The sequence below is a fragment of the Leopardus geoffroyi genome, chromosome D1 (assembly GCF_018350155.1).
Source record: "Leopardus geoffroyi isolate Oge1 chromosome D1, O.geoffroyi_Oge1_pat1.0, whole genome shotgun sequence".
NCBI lineage: Eukaryota > Metazoa > Chordata > Mammalia > Carnivora > Felidae > Leopardus > Leopardus geoffroyi.
The window spans coordinates 90,223,771-90,240,016 of NC_059329.1; the positions used below are offsets into that span (position 1 = coordinate 90,223,771).

At 48.3% G+C, this 16,246-nt stretch overlaps 1 protein-coding gene across 6 annotated transcripts in view; it reads left to right on the plus strand.

The window, feature by feature from the left end:
- Positions 1–16,246, plus strand: part of PRR5L (proline rich 5 like) — a 74,989-nt gene continuing 58,743 nt past the window's right edge. For 2 of the 6 annotated variants that reach the window (XM_045484993.1, XM_045484997.1), the window contains exon 1: positions 7–223. The gene's annotated coding sequence lies outside the window, so the exon portion shown is untranslated. Of the gene's footprint in view, positions 302–15,873; positions 16,003–16,246 lie in introns of all 6 variants that reach the window. The other 4 variants (XM_045484994.1, XM_045484999.1, XM_045484998.1 and 1 more) reach the window with 4 other exon arrangements.

The window sequence follows — 16,246 nt, forward strand, 5'->3', positions numbered from 1 at the left end:
GAGAAGACGAAGCAGGGGGAGGAGGCGGCCTTGAGAGGAGAGAGGAGGGAAACGTGTCACCAACCCGGCTCGGGGAGCTCCGCGGCCGCGGCGTTTGTGGACCCGCGCTGGGGGACCCGAGGCCAGACGGGACCCCGCGGAGGCCAGCGCCGCGCAGGGAGGGAGGAGGGAGAGCTGGGCAGAGCGCGGCGGGAGAGCCATCCAGGTCCCTCGTTGCTCTTTGGTGAGAAAACTTTCTCGGGAACACCGGAAACTTTGTCCTGGGCGCGCAGAGGGGAGCTGCGGGTGTGTGCGACTCGAGGTGACTCAGCCCCGGGACCCCCAGGGGGGGAGTGGGGAAGTCCCCGGGAGGGGCTGGCGTTGTCGGCTCAGCAACCGCTCTGGATTGAGAACGAAATCGCCGTGGACTCCGGTCACAGGCTTGCGGGGCGCGGGCAGGGGGTGCGTGGGGAGAGCGTCACATTTGGGGGCAGCCGGATGGGGACCCCCGTGCGGTTAAGGATCCTCGGATCCCACGCAGCAGGCGGGCGTAGAGTACAGAACGGGCGACCCCCGAGTTGAGGCGGGGGGAAGCGGTGCCCAGCGTCTGCGGCTTAGCGCGGGTTGGGGGCGGGGGGATGCCGCCGACCGCGGGACCCAGGCTGGGCCAGGAGATCGAAAAAGAAAGTTTGCTTGCTTGCCTCTCTAGTTGTCCCTCGGCCCCAGGGTGCAAATCTAAAGAGCTGCCCCGGCTGGGGCGCGGGCGGTTGGGAGCCCAGGAACAGCCCATCTTTTCCTGCGGTCCCCCTTTTGCAGAAGCAGGCGTGGGAGGGAGGACAGCCGTTTTGTCCCGCGGGCCACTGGGCTCCGCCGACTGGGGCGGGCCGGGGCGCAGCCCGCGGGACACCCGGCTGGGGCGGGCGGCTGTCGGCGTCAGCCGCACCCCGGTTCCGCTTCGGCTTTCCAGCCCGCCCTCTATTTGGCGAGGCTTTCTCCTGCGCGCCTACTGTGCGCACGTGGGCTGCCCCCTGCGCGCTGGGGGGCGCTCTGCAGCCGCGGCTCCCGGGGCCGCGACCCTCCCTCGCCGCCCTCTGCCCCTGTTCCCGAGGGCGGGCGCCCCGCGTCAGATCAGGCTGTGTGCTTGCAAACTGTGCTTCAGGAATCGGTTCTGGGGTACCTCCCTGTTTGGCAACAGGGTTTTTCCCCTGTTGTAGCCAGCCCCTGCCCTCGGTCACATGCCGCCGCCTCTTCCTCCGCGGTGCCGGGAGCCCGCGTTTTGTTTGTCAGCAGTAAAGCGGTGAGTATTTATAGACGCCGCTGCAGTCCTGCGGTATGTAAGGTTTCAATTACTGCGATGCGCCCCACAAGACGGAAGGCTCACGCGCGGCAGCTCAGAGGCACGTTTACTCCGGAGACCCGCATGGAAAAAAACTCTGTGCTGGAGTCTCCGGGCATCCCTCCTGGGGCGGGTTCTGGACCTGTCGCCCGCGTGCAAATTCAAATGGCCCATGGGAAGGACCAAAGCAGTCAAGGACGCCGATGGTCCACACTGCCTTCATAGTCTGCCCCGCTTCCCCTCAAACGGTGCTCGCGGATCAAGCCTCTAACACTGCCTTTTTCGACCTCCCTTTGGTCATCCTGACCACCATGGGTGGGTTGCTGTCATGACATTTCGTTGGCCTACACGCTGCAGAATGTCCCAGTGCTGCTCTCTGGGGAAAGGCTGCTCTTGACACTATAAAGCAGCAAGTGGATCAGGAGGGGAAATGGAGCTTGCAGAAGCTAATTTAGCCACACATTAAATTTAGCCCCTGGTGAGTTCTCTACCGCTGAGAAAGGTGACTGAGAAAGGTGTGGTGGGACCCTCCTCTGTGGAACCTGACTGGTAGGTTTGCTCTGGTCGCAGTGTGGAGCCCTTCTAAGCCACGAAGGGTGCTGTTGAGAGCTTTTTCTACAGGAATCTAGCAGATACAGGAAACTGCTTGATCAGTCCACAAAATCGTCTTCAGTGTTTCCAACTGCAACCATTGATTGTCCTTTTGGGATTTTATTAATGCTTCTTCTAACATCCAGAACCACGAATAGTGTAAAAAAGAAAGGCCTTAGCAATGAGCTAGTCTAACTGGTTTATTTCTCTAGAGCCTAGTTGAGACTACCATGTTTCTCAACGAGAAGACCTCATTTCGTTCACATCCAGAAGTTCACGCATATACATTTATTTCAGTGGGTGAGATTTCAATAATGGTTATTATTTGAACATTATACAAATGTTCCCTTTATTTAAAAAAGGAGGAAGGGGACAAACACCTCTTGAGTTCTTATTATGTCTTAAACTTGGCCCTAAGAGACATTGATAATGTTGTATAATCTGCACCAAAACAATGTTTAGGTAGGTGCTATTATATCTCCATGACTATAACAATGAGCCCACTGAGGCTTAGAGAACTTGGGTAGTTTGTTCAAAGTCACACACATGCAGGGGTGGAGCTTAGGGTGAGTTCTGGGTCTGCTACTCCAGGCTTATAGTGGCAGCCAGTATTGGAGATGACTTTCCCTCCAGTTCCTCAGCTGTTAATTAGATCATCTTATGGTCGAATAACTTGGTGGCTTTTTCTTTCTTACTTTTTCTCTGTGTCGCATAATATCACAGAATGGCTCAATTGTTGAAGAAAAAAAAATCCTAATCTTATATTTAGAAAACTGTTCCACTGCTATTGACAATTTCATGCTGGGAGCCCAGACCCCAATGTCATAATCTTCAGTGTGTTCACTGACAGTGTGTGTGCAACATTTAAACCGTTTATCTGTGGAAAGTTGGATTGTTAGGACTTTATGGATTTCTTCATTATTTCTCTTTTCTAATTACTTCCTGTGGTCATTCCTTTTGTAGTGCCCTTGTACAAGATCAAGTATACTGAAATCTTTCTTGAATTTCAGATTGAATTGAATTGAACTGACTTTTTCCCTTTAATTGTTTTTGCAGAGCTAGACCGATACAGAATTGATTTGAGAAATAGAGTGTAGGCCCCTCAAAGATCCCTACTGTGTTTAATGTTTGTCATTAAAAGTTTGTTCTCTAGAACTGCCTCTCTATATGCAAATGTTAAAAGTAATGCTTGCTGAAAAGTATCATCTGTTAACAAGTCGGTGTGAATATCTCTATTGCTGAAGGAAGGTTGAGAACACAATATTTTGTGGATTTTAATACTGGGTTAGGAATTTGGGAACAGAGAGAGTGATATCCTGAGAAGCAGAAAGAAAGTTTTTACAAAGGAAGATTCCACTTTGGAACCAGAAAGGAGGTTGGGAGTCCAAATGATGCAAAGCAGTGATGAGACATCAGAGGTGAACTTGAGTTAATTAACATTTTTGTCAGGGACTGGGGATCCAAGGTTTACTTTGAAACTTATTCAGTTAAAACAAACAAGCCAACTTATGTATTGGGCAACTGTTATGAGCCAGGTACAATCATGGTAATGTTATTTGAGCCTCTCAGCAACGTAAGCAGGTGAATATTCTTTTCTCTATGTTGAGATGGGAAAATGGAGGCTTAGAGAGGTTAATTACTTTCCTGATGTAACACAGCCGTTAACCCAAGCCCCTTGTCCTCTGCAGCACATTTTGATATCTATCCTTGAAGGCCTTTTATGAAAAATCTAGGGTGCCAAGTACTCAAGAAAGGCCTAGCGGTTCACATGGAAGTTCCTGGATCAGAAGCGGGTGCAAGGGCAGTGTGGGAGCTCTAAAATGAGGGGTTAGGAGGTGGGTGAACAGTGGAGGAACTGAAGGGACAGTGTGGATCATTCTGACAGTTGTTATTCCATGGAAGGAGAGAAACCCTGCAGATACTTTGAATATAGAGAATTGGTAGCATTGGTCTGGCAGGGGATGGCTGTCACACTGTACAAGACCCGGAAATTGGCATGCCGCACGACGTACCCAGAGAGAGGACCCCATCTCCCTCAGCATACCTTCTGTTGTGATGATGCCTGGTTAGGAGCCCCAGTTCATAGGCAATATAATTTAGGGAGCTTGTGAGACCTGTTTCCATTTTAATTGGACTTGGCCCTTTGTGGTAATAGTCACCCAATCTCTGGCTTTAAATATTCTTTTCTTATGCTTTGCCAGTTTATGGCCTTTGTAGATCAATCCTTGGATTCCATTTAGAGGAGAGAGAGGGAGGAAAAAACCAGCAAAGGTTAGTGATTACCTAAATTGGATTAAGTTCTGTCTCGCAGCGTTTAAAGAAATGCTGCTTGCTCTCTAATTACCGTCAACTAGGAATTTAAACGGTCTATTAAATTTAAGCTGACTTTTTTTTTTTTAATCCGGGATAGTTCTAGTTCTAACATATTCCGGGATTTTGGAAGCTTTTTTTAATATTCTTTAAGTGTGGAGAGGGCGTTCTCTTGTTCCCCACCTTTTGAAAATATTACATTTCTGTAGCAGGATAATGAATGATGTTATTATATACCTGCTTCATTGAGAAGCACACTCACAGCCAGGTTCATCCAGCTTTGTCAGCCTCTGGAAAGCAAGCCAGTGGAATGAATTCTTTGTCAGAAATTTAGGGGCGCCTGGGTGGCTCAGGTCCGACTTCGGCTCAGGTCATGATCTCACGGTTCATGAGTTCGAGGCGCGCGTCAGGCTCTGTGCTGACAGCTTGGAGCCTGGAGCCTGCTTCAGATTCTGTCTCAATCTCTCCGCAACCCCCCCCCCCCCCAATATAAAAAATAAAACATAAGAAGTTTCTTTTAAAATAAAAAAAAAAAGAAATTTAGGGACACCTATGTGAAGGATGGGGTATGGCTTCCTCCTTTATCTCTGTAATGAAAGAATAGGCCTATGATGCAAATCAGCCACCTTTACTCTGTGCTTGAGCTTTGAATAGAAAATATGAGTTATTCTTTGTCGGAGTGGGTGGTGGGTACGTTCTGGGGCTGAGACTAGATAGGCATCAAGGCTGCAACCTTGAAGGGCATGACCCTGAGAGACAGGGCCTTACTTGCCTCCTCCTCTCGTGGGCCCTGGTGTGCTTATGATGAACTGCACCCAGAGGGTTTCAGTGAGTGGTAGAACTCACCAAAAGATCTCTCCTTCTTTTGACCATGGCCTATGGGAAGATAGGGTCAACCCCTAAACAACCTATCGTAAGTATTTGTACGATTGGTTTTGCGTATAATTGTACATTACCTAAAAGCATGGATTTACCTCTCTAGGCTTTCATTCTCGTTCCCTCTCCTCAATTTTGGGGTACAAATAGATGATTTTTCGAATGCATTCATCAGTGTTCTGGTTTCGCTTTAGCTCGTTGCCAAATGGCAGCAACATCTCCAGTTTCCCGCTTCTCTTTACCTGTTACAGAACTTTGTCCAGCTTGGCTCGTTCCTTTTGATGCACGCTGAGTTCAGTGTCTTGTTGAAGGCGTCTGTGACTGTGGTTAGGTTTTTAGTAAACGCTAGGATGAAGGGACCGCTTTGGGCTCCCTCGTTCAGGAACTAGAGTATATATATGTCAGCTTGAGCTGAACCCGGGAGGGCACCTGAAGGAAGCATTTGTTTTTGTCTTCTTCCCACGGACTGGGGGCCAGAGTCCAGCAAGCGCTGGGATGTGTGTATGTTGTTCTGAACTAAGCTGCCTCAAACCCTGTCGCAACCTGCTCGTGACCTCAGCCGCGTAAATCCTCCCTGGAAACCCATTCACGCTTGCTGTTTAATTCCAAATACTCCTTTGGAACTGGTTTACCTTAATTCCCCAGACGTCTTTGGGGGAGATCACGTCAACCGCGCCATCATTTTGGGGAACTCTGCCCAGTGTGCCAGCTGCTGGAGTCCACCACTGTGGGGGTGTATGGCCCCTTTCGCTGTAAAGTATCTGGAGGCAAAATCAGTGGGTGAGCAAGGTGATCCCTTGTGGCATTCTGAGAAAATGAAAAAAAAGAGAATTCTTGCCAGCGGAACAATTGATTCCTTTCAAGATACCTCGAAAGGTGTCGGTGTCAACTTTGAAGAGCGGGGAGCTGGTGAAAGAGTCCCCGCATGGGGGCTAGCTGGCATCTTGGAGACAACGCAGGTCAAGGAACTGAGATCTGAATCCTGATCTCCATTCTGCCGGGGGCAAAGCTGTACGAGTCGCTCAATCGCTCTGGGTGTCAGTTTTCCTAGCTACAAAATAATGGGATTGGCCTACTGCTGGTCTGTTAAAATTTAAAAATTGGGAGACTTGACATCTAAACTCAGGTTTCCAGCTTTAAAAAAAAAAAAAAGCAGGCGGTGGGGGGTGGGGGACTGGATTCTCTAACGCGGTGGCGTTCCCTGCCTCGGCCCCACTGAGAATCGAGTTTACTGTGCTGGCTTCAGGCCTTCCTGTCTTTGTCTTTAATAGTGACCAACTTATTATTCTCTCTCTTCTTGTTTCTTTATTATTGGTAAGACTATATCTGGCTTGTCTTTGTGTTCGGGATAGTAGGTGCTCATGAAATATTTGTTGAAATGTGTGGGTTTTTTTCATTCCCGTCCTTGTCTGTCACAAATGAAAAAGGATACTCAAGCTTGGGAAGTGCTTACCTATGAAAGCTTGTGTTTCCTTCCCCAGATTTCCTTTCTAGGCTCCAGTGTCCATGTTCTTTAGAGGAAGAAAATGGAGAGCCTTATTTTTCAGTTGACCGCATATTAGCCTTGCCTTGTAAACTGGAAAAGGCGAGCTAACCTTTCCGCCTCAATCTTGTCTCAACTGCCGTTCTTCCCTCATAGTCGTCAGCTTGCATGTATAATGTTAACTTCTGAGTGTTTACAGTGAGCCCCTGAGCCCCACAGAAGCACGTATTTTATTCTTCTTTACCCTCTATGCTTCCTCTTCTCAGATCCTGGCACACACCCAGACCTCCTCATGTTTGGTTGTTGAATGAAATTGAGTTGACCTCATGAGCTCCGTGAAGTGATCAGATCCCGAGAGCCTCTTCGGTTTTCTGAGTCTCTGTGCAGTGCTCTTTACACCTGGCTACGTGTCATGAAGAGAAATTTCCTTTCCCTTGATCCCGTTTTCTTATGAAAAAGCATTTCATCCATGGGAGGGTGAAGCTCCTTTTGAACAAACAGCACAAGTTAATCTGGAGCGCGCTTCCCCACACGGAGAGCTCTTGTCTGCCGGGCAGTAGCTTTTGTCCGCTGTGTCCCCCACCAGGGTTTTAGAGGGTACGTGTCAGAAATGCGATTGCTCACGTAATGGTCAGTCTCAGCCACCGCTTGTGTCTAGACTTTTCAGTTTATCATCTGGTAGGCCCTGTGGAATCGCTCTGGATGGCATTTATGGGCCACACCCTAACAATTTGCACTCCAAGAAACTTGATGCTTAAAGTGGGGCTTAGAGATGAGTAACTGAGATGTGTTGCTCTTCCCCACAGTTTTGCTTGAGTTGTACCGGAGGAGGGGATTTTTCTGGTGATTACATAGTGGTTTGCAGGCCAGGCTGATGGTGATGATCTGATGAAATAATTACTGCTAGCTGCATCTGAATCGTCAGTGCTTTGAGTCGTGTGGGCACTAAGAAAACTTTGCTAAGCAAAGATAAGGGCTTGAGCTTGCATCCTGTTTGCGCTAATATTTACCGTTGCCTAAGTTCAGATTCTCAAGACTCTGTGTCTGCATTGGTGTCGAGTGTGTGCACCGAGAAAGTGGTCTCATTCTTCCCGTGGAGCCTTTTGCATAGTCCACACTTGACCCTTGACATCTTCTTGCTTGTGGGAGTGTCTGTCCCTCAGCTGGCTTTTGTCTCCTAAGCGTTGTGAAGTTTGGTCCTTAAAACAAACGCTCTGTGCTATGCAGCAGACACCTGTGCCCTGCCGTGTCTGTAGGCTCCGCTGACCGGCATACAGACCCAGGATTCCTGGCCCATGCGGCCGAGGTCCACATTCCTGTGGACAGTAATACTTAGGTAGACTCCAGTTCAGTCATCTGGGAAGGGAATTTTTCTGGTTTCTGAAAAATAGGAAGCCTGTTCTGCCCGGTGGCCTAGAAGCCACATGTCACTCCATCATTCAGAGATGTGGTTGTGGTTGTTGTTTTAATTTATTTATTTGGAGAGAGAGAATCCCAGGCAGGCTCCGAGCAGTCAGCAAAGAGCCCAATGTGGGGCTCGATCCCATGAACCGTGAGACTATGACCTGAGCCGAAATCCAGAGTTGGAGGCTCACCTGACCGAGCCCCCCAGGGGCCCTGGAGATGTTTACCTTGTACGTGCCCTGCACTGTGCTTGCAGTGGGATACAGCAGGGAGGAAGAGAGGCAGGTCTTGGACTTTGAGGAACTTACACGCCATCGGGGCTAGTCAGTGAACAAGTAAACAAACACGATGACCTCACAAGCTGGTAAGGGCCTGAGAAACAAAGCCTCATCCTGTGAGAGACTGAGTGTTCCTCATGCCCGGGCCCAGCAAGAAGCTGTTGATGAAGGGAAGCCGTGGATGATGGTCACCTCTTACCTCTGCATGTGGCAGACGTGAGTGTTGCTTAAAACAGGCGGTGTAGGAGGTCAGGCCCTGGAATCAGGTAGGATCTGACTCTTGGTCCCTCTTACTACTCTTCTGAATTTGGACAAGTTAACCCCTGTGCATCAGTTTCTTCATCTGCGAAATGGGATGAATTAAACCTACCTTGTTACTTTCAAGTGGAGATGAACCGAGCTGCTAGATGCAGATAGGGGGTTGATACCATCCCGACCATCCTGGCCAGCCTATGATGAAAAGTAGTATATTCCTTTTTTTTTTTTTTTAATTTTATTTATTTATTTTGAGAGAGAAAGGAAGAAAGAGAGAGAGTGTGCACGAGCAGAGGAGGGGCAGAGAGAGAGGGAGAGAGAACCCCAAGCAGACTCCACACTTTTTGGCACAGAGCCCAATGCGGGGCTTGAACCCACAAACCGTGAGATCGTGACGTGAGCCGAAATCAAGAGTTGGGCGGCTCAACCAACTGAGCCATCTGGGCTCCCCAGTAGTATATTCTTTTCAGGGAAAATTTAACAAAATAGTCACGGTAGGAGATTTGCAAAATGGTCTCAGTATTCTTGAATACCTACTTCTGACTTAGTTTCCATCTGGTGAGCTGGGGTGGGGTGTGTGGGGTTCAGATCTAGTTTCCTGGGCTGGCTTGGTGGCTTCTGTTTGCTGTGTGTTTCTTCTAGAAATATCCCAAGCCAGCAAGCTGTTGGCTTGCCCTGTTTGAAGAGTGCATATGGATATGCCTATACTACAGGAGTGCTTGTGGTTCCAGAACGGAGTCAGTGATGGGGTAGCACTGAGAGAAGACAGTTGATGAGGTAAGAGGCTGGTCAACTAGATGACGTGGTAGGTGGGAGCTGAAACACCAGAGGAGGCCAGTTCTGGGTTTGTGCTGTGTCAGGGGGTCATCTGCTGCCATGTCTCTCAGAGGCTCTCAGTTCTGTAGGGCAATGAGGGTAGGGACTGAACGTAGAGCTGGCGACGCTGAGGTAATCATGGCCACTAGCTAAGCCAGACTCTTTATTTTTCTTTAATGTTTATTTTTTGAGAGAGCGAGCATAAGCAGAGGAGGGGCAGAGAGAGAGGGGGACAGAGGATCTGAAGCAGGCTCTGTGCTGACAGGCTGACATCAGAGAGCCTGACGTGGGGCTCAAACTCACGAACGGTGAGATCATGACCTGAGCTGAAGTCCGATGCTCAACCAACTGAGCCACCTAGGTGCCCCAGGCCAGACTCTTAATCAACTGATAAGCCAGCAGACCTCGGGAAGACCACTTGTGTGCCCAAGCCCATAGTGGCTGGTTTGTGGGGCTTATGTTACACCTGACTTAGGCCCTGGGGAAGGGGTGTGAGAAGGCTGGTGGTCATAGTTGTGATGGAGAAAATAAAGGTCCCAAACCTATATGTTAGGCCCCTAAAGTGCTAGTGGGCTTGGTGAGTTCGTTGCTAACACTTACAAGTCACATGGTTTAGCATTTTAAAAAATCTGGGTTTTTGGCATCTCTTGGAAAATTCAGATCTGGCAAAACTGAACTTGTGCCCTGAGGTGGCAAAAACCAGACTGGATTGAGTAGTGACTGCCTCCTTTAGCCTGGGCAGATCCTGCCCACTCTCTGTGATGTTCCACAAAGTATGGCAAGTATGTGGCATATCGTGCAGAAAGGAAAGAAATCAGTCTTCCTTTTGTTTGCTTTTTTCCCCAGGGTTTTTCTGGCCTATGTGTCCCTGTATATATACAAGGAAGCTCCTGTTGTAGAATAAGTGGTAAAGAAATAAATTTGTGGGGGTGCCTGGGTGGCTCAGTCAGTTACCGATCCTTCGGATCCTCTGTCTCCCTCTCTCTCTGTCTCTGTCCTGCTTGCACACGTGTGCTCTCTCTCCCTCTGTCTCTCTCAAAAATAAATAAACATTAAAAAATGGTTATGATGGTAAATTTTTTTTTTCAACGTTTATTTATTTTTGGGACAGAGAGAGACAGAGCATGAACGGGGGAGGGGCAGAGAGAGAGGGAGACACAGAATCGGAAACAGGCTCCAGGCTCTGAGCCATCAGCCCAGAGCCTGACGCGGGGCTCGAACTCCCGGACCGCGAGATCGTGACCTGGCTGAAGTCGGACGCTTAACCGACTGCGCCACCCAGGCGCCCCATGATGGTAAATTTTTAAAAAAGAAATAAACTTATGTCGAATGAATGAATGAACAAACGAACTGTAATTGATAGAGCATCGCATTTGGGATCAGAGCCAAGTTCAAATCCTCACTTCTCCCGAGCAGCTGAGGGACTTTGAACAAATCAATAACATTTTTTTGTCTTTCTCTTGAGGGGCTGGGGGAAGGCATCACTGTTGTTTTTACTTATTTCTTTGAATAAGTCGTACGTGTTCACGTTTCAAAATTCAAAGGCACAAACAGGTTTATAGAGAAAAATCTCCCTACTGTGTCCCTGTCACCCAGCTCTTTTCCTTGGGGGAAACAGGTGTTCTCCATTTCTGGTTTGCCCCTTCCAGAGATTCTTTATGCCGTGCAATGACATTTGTAAATGCTCTTTTTTGTCTGTTTTACCTAGATCGTAGCATACTGCACGTGCGGTTCTATGTTTAGCACACTTTCCTTCGGATTGGAGAGCACGCCAGTCGGTACAGAGAGCCCTCCTCTTCTTGCCTAGAGCTGCACGGGCTTCCAGAGTGTGAGATACTCCAGTTCACCTAGTCGGTCCTCTGTGGCTGGGCATTTAGGTTATTTGCAACCTGTTGCTGTTGTAAAGGAGGCCGTAGTAAAAACCCTGGTTATGTAAGTCGCTGGATGTGCCTCGAGTAAAATTTCTGAAAGTAGAGCTGCTAGGTCAGAGGGCACAGCCTTTGTCACTGTGGCAGATCTTGTCACATTTCCATCCACAGCAGCTGCCCCAAACTGCTCTGCTTCCAGTAATGTGTGAGAGTGCCTGTCGCCCAACACCCTAGTCCTCTGTGACCTCTTGGAAACGGCGAGCGTTTTGTGAAGAAACACGGAGTGTTACAAAAATATTGACACTAGCTATAATTTGGGGGGCCCCTTCAGCGGGCCCAGCTATGCTCTAGATTATCTCGTGGAGATGCATACCCCACTCATTTGAAGATAAGGCAACTTGGGAGTCATTTACTCGGGTCACCCAGCTAATAAACTGTAGATGCTGGATTCCAGGCCAGGCTTGTCAGATTTCAGTACCAGGATATTCTCATATGGGAAAGCTTTATGTAATTTTAGGTGCTGGAATTCTCAGCTGACACATGCATGAAGTTCCTGTGTCTCCCGGTAGTGCCTCTCATGTGGCTGGTTCATTTGCTCATTCATCAAGTGTCTGCAGAATTCCTGCACTGTAATAAGCACCCAAGAACAAGATAGACATAATCCCTGCCTTTATGGACCTCACAAAAAATAAGAAAGAATTCTGTAGTCATTTATTGGATGACAAGACAACAAAGGAGGTGAGGAGGGTGTTCACTGGGGTCTCCTAATCAGTAGAAAAAATCAGGGGAAAGAGAGCTCTGTGAGCAAGTGCTTATCAAGATAAGTGATAAAGGGTCTGTGGGTTTGAGCCTGGAGAAGTGGATGGAAAGTATTTCACACAGAGGGCATGGTATGTGCAAAGGTCCTGGGGCAGGGAAGAACTGGTGGTGTTGGAGGAAATGAAGGAAGATCAGTGAGCTGGCATGCAGAGTAGCAGGTGGTTGGTGAAGGTAGGAGGATGGGGTGTGGGGATTTAATCTAAGAGCTGTGGGCAGCCTTTGAAGGCATTGAAGTAACATGAGCACCAAGGGCCTTGGGCTGTGGGGTTCTTGTCATGGACTGTATGACCTTAGACAAGTTCAACATTGGGCACATCCATTTTCTTCTCCGTAAGGCGAGGATGGTCACAGCACACAGGGGTTTTCAAACATTTTGAGTGTTACATCCATACATACGAAATGTGCAATTCACTTAGACTCTGTACACATGGGCATGTGTGTCGTATACACGTGTCCCCAAAATGTGAGGCACGCTGATATTTTCTATCCTAGTCTATTAAAGGTTTTGGCTAAGACCCCTACAATCCTTTTAGAAACACTGAGATAATATATGTCAAGTGCATGCTTCACAGCTGGCACTCAGTAAACTGTGCTCTCACTCATCACAGGCGTTATTATGAAGATGATGCTGGTTGCGGTTAGAGAACACATCGGTCACGTTAAGGGACAGTATCCAAATCCTGACCGATGCTGAAGGACACTGGCTCTTCATCTCTGTGTTCAGGTCACAGGGAAAGGAGTTGCACCCGGGGCCTCCTGGCTGCAGGAACTGCTGAGGGGAACGTGGAAATTGTACCATCTGTACAGTTTCCCTGGGAACTAGCTTCTCCTTGTTTTCTGGGCGGTCACATCCGACTCCGTTTTCTTTGACTTCTTTGTTATTTACACTCAGAATGGCTTTTTCCGGGAAGCCTCGGAGTCATTACAAGCCACTCACTTCTTTAAGTTGTGCCATGGTTCTACTTCCCTTTTCAGAGTTAAGGGTTGGAGCCTGAGTGGAATTTATTTGCATTTTCCACCAAGTGTACTGCCTTCTTCTGCCCGCGGGGCTGGTTTGCGGGGCTGTGCCCCACTCCCCGTGCCCTGGCCACTGGGAGAAGAAAGAGAGGCACATTTTTTTTTTTTTTCTCCAAGAAACATATTCTGGATCCTGTGTGTGGCAGTTTTCAAAGAAATCCCTGTGCGGTGAGCCTGGGAGAGTAAGGCCAGTGATAATACCCAATAACCCTGTAACCACCACAGCCCTTCCCGTGTCCAGGACCCCGGCTTTCCAGATCGCTGAATGTAAGCACCCAAAGCTGCACCGTTTAAATCATTTTAGATGCACATTTCTCTACATGTTAACTGCATTGGCCCTTCACAGGAGAATATCCACCAAAACACCGGTTTCTTTAACTCAGAGACATTAGGCCAAGAACTTTTTGTGATGATGACGGTGGTGGCTGAGTCGTGTTCCTCCCAGTATCTTAGAATGTGACTGTATTTGGAGATGGGGCCTTCAAAGAGGTGATGAAGTTAAATTTTTTTTTTTTCAACGTTTATTTATTTTTGGGACAGAGAGAGACAGAGCATGAACGGGGGAGGGGCAGAGAGAGAGGGAGACACAGAATCGGAAACAGGCTCCAGGCTCTGAGCCATCAGCCCAGAGCCCGACGCGGGGCTCGAACTCATGGACCACGAGATCGTGACCTGGCTGAAGTTGGACGCTTAACCGACTGCGCCACCCAGGCGCCCCTAGGTGATGCAGTTAAAATGAGCCTGTCAGGTGGGCCCTAATCCAGTCTGACTGGTGTCCTTATAAAAGGACGTGTGGACACACAGCAAGAGATGCGTGTCCACAGAAGAAAGGCCATGTGAGGACACAGCAAGAAAGTGGCCACCTGCAAGTCAAGGAGAGGCCTCAGGAGAAACCAAAGCTGCTGACACCTTGATCTTGAGCTTCTAGCTTCTGGAACTGTGACAAAATCCATTTCTGGTGTTGACAGCATGCAGTCTGTGGTCTTTGGTTACAGTGGCCTGAGCAGACTGATACAGTGGTGGTGGTGGTGGTGATAGGAATAAACAACCGGTAGTATTTATCCAGCACTTACTGTATACCGGGACCGTTTTAAGCCTTGCTTGAGTCATCTCATTCAACCCTCAGACCAAGCCTAAGTCACCTGCCCAGGTCACACCATAAGCGGTGGCATTCAGCCCGGCTCTGGCAGCGATGCTCAGAACCTCCACTGTACCTGTGTCGTGCCCAGTAGTTCCCAGATCCCTGCCAGGCACTTCCTAAATCATCTTTCTCAACACCGCAACGCTCCAAGGTCACACTTCCTGTTCCCCTTTTTTCCGATGTAGAGACTGCAGTTCAGAGTGGCCCAGGGCCACACGGTGAGTGTATTTATTTCTTGTGGCTGCAATAAGACATGACCACAACCTTGGTGGCTTAAAACAACAAAAATTTATTCTGTTGTAATTTTGGATGTCAGAAGGCCAGAATCAAGGTGTCACGGGGCCATACTGCCTCCAGAGGCACGATGGGAGAATCCACTTCTTTCTTCTAGCTGCTTCTCGTGGCTGCTGGCATTCCTTGGCTTGCAACAGCAGCCCTCCAGGCTCTGCCTCTGTCTTCACATCACCTCCTCCTGTGGATCTGTGTCTCCTCTTCTGTCCCCAGTCTCCTTCTGCATCCATCTTATAAGGAGACGTGATTATATTTATGGCCCACCTGGATAATCCAGGATGAGCTCCATATCTCAAGATCTTTCACTTAATTACATCATTTGCCACCTAACATAATATCTACAGGTTCTGGGGACTCGGAAGTGAGTATACCTTTGGGACACCAGTGTTTCTGCCTCTCACAGTCAGTGAGCAGCAGAATGAACATTGGTGCCAGGGCTTGCCTGATTCCCAAGCCCCCCATCCTTCGGAGCTACAGGCAAGAGACCTCTCAAGTCCCTTTCTGCAGTGCTATTTCTGGCTGCCTTGGCATTGGGTGTAAGAGGCAGGATCCCTGAGACTGGCAGATATGCTCATTCTTTGCAGTAATAAAAAACTGGAGGCTCCCAAAATAACCATCCATAGGGTACTGGTTAAATCAAATATGGTGTCCCCTAAATGGAATAAAGAAACCATTATAAAGTATGAAATAGATCAATCCATGGTGCTGTGGGAAGGTAGCCATGATGTGTTAAAAGCAAAGAACAAATTACCCATTTTCATTGAAATATCGTGTGTACACATCTATATGGCCTTAAAAATTACATTAAAACAAAACAAAATTAAAGTTTACTTCCTCAGCCACACTAGCCACGTTTTAAGTGCTCAATAGCCACGTGGCTGCCACAAGTAGCCACCGCGTTGGACAGCACAGATATAGAACATTTCTGTCATCTTAGAAAGTTCTGGGCAGAGAGCTTCTCCACATTCAGTGGCCAGAGCGAGAAGCCTTTCTCACTTTGTATGTTACAGGTATACGTGCATGTGTACCTTTGTCGTGATAAATAAGTAGGTGTGCTATTATGAGAAAAATAGGAACACATGGGGTTTCCAAGGAAACATTCTTTCTTTTAAAAAAAAAAAAATTTTTAACGTTTATTTATTTTTGAGACAGAGAGAGACAGAGCATGAACGGGGGAGAGGCAGAGAGAGAGGGAGACACAGAATCGGAAACAGGCTCCAGGCTCTGAGCTGTCAGCCCAGAGCCCGACGCGGGGCCTGAACTCACGGACCGCGAGATCGTGACCTGAGCCGAAGTCGGACGCCCAACTGGCTGAGCCACCCAGGCGCCCCGGAAACATTCTTTCTTAAGCAGGTGGTAGCGTATTATTGTTTACGATACATGCAATTGATTTTTTCTTTTTTAATTAGGCTTCTTGCCCAGCGGGCAGCCCCACACGGGGCTTGAACTCATGACCCTGAGATCAAGACCTGAGCTGAGATCACCTGAGATCCTCAACTAACTGAGCCACCCCAGGTGCCCCTAAGATACATGTGTTTGTATGTGTCTATGAACTCTTTTTTACATATGTTGCTTAATGAAAATATTTTTAAATATATAGGGAAAAAAGAAGAATTTCCTGGCAGGGCAGGCTTGAGGTTGGGAGACTTTGGGTGGGATCTGGTTCCCTGACCACATAGCCTCCCAGCTATGGCCATATCACGTATCCTTAGTGTTCCAATCCTATGGAATCCCTACTCAACCTGCCTTGTAGGGTTAGGTTAAGATTTACAAGTGTGGGGC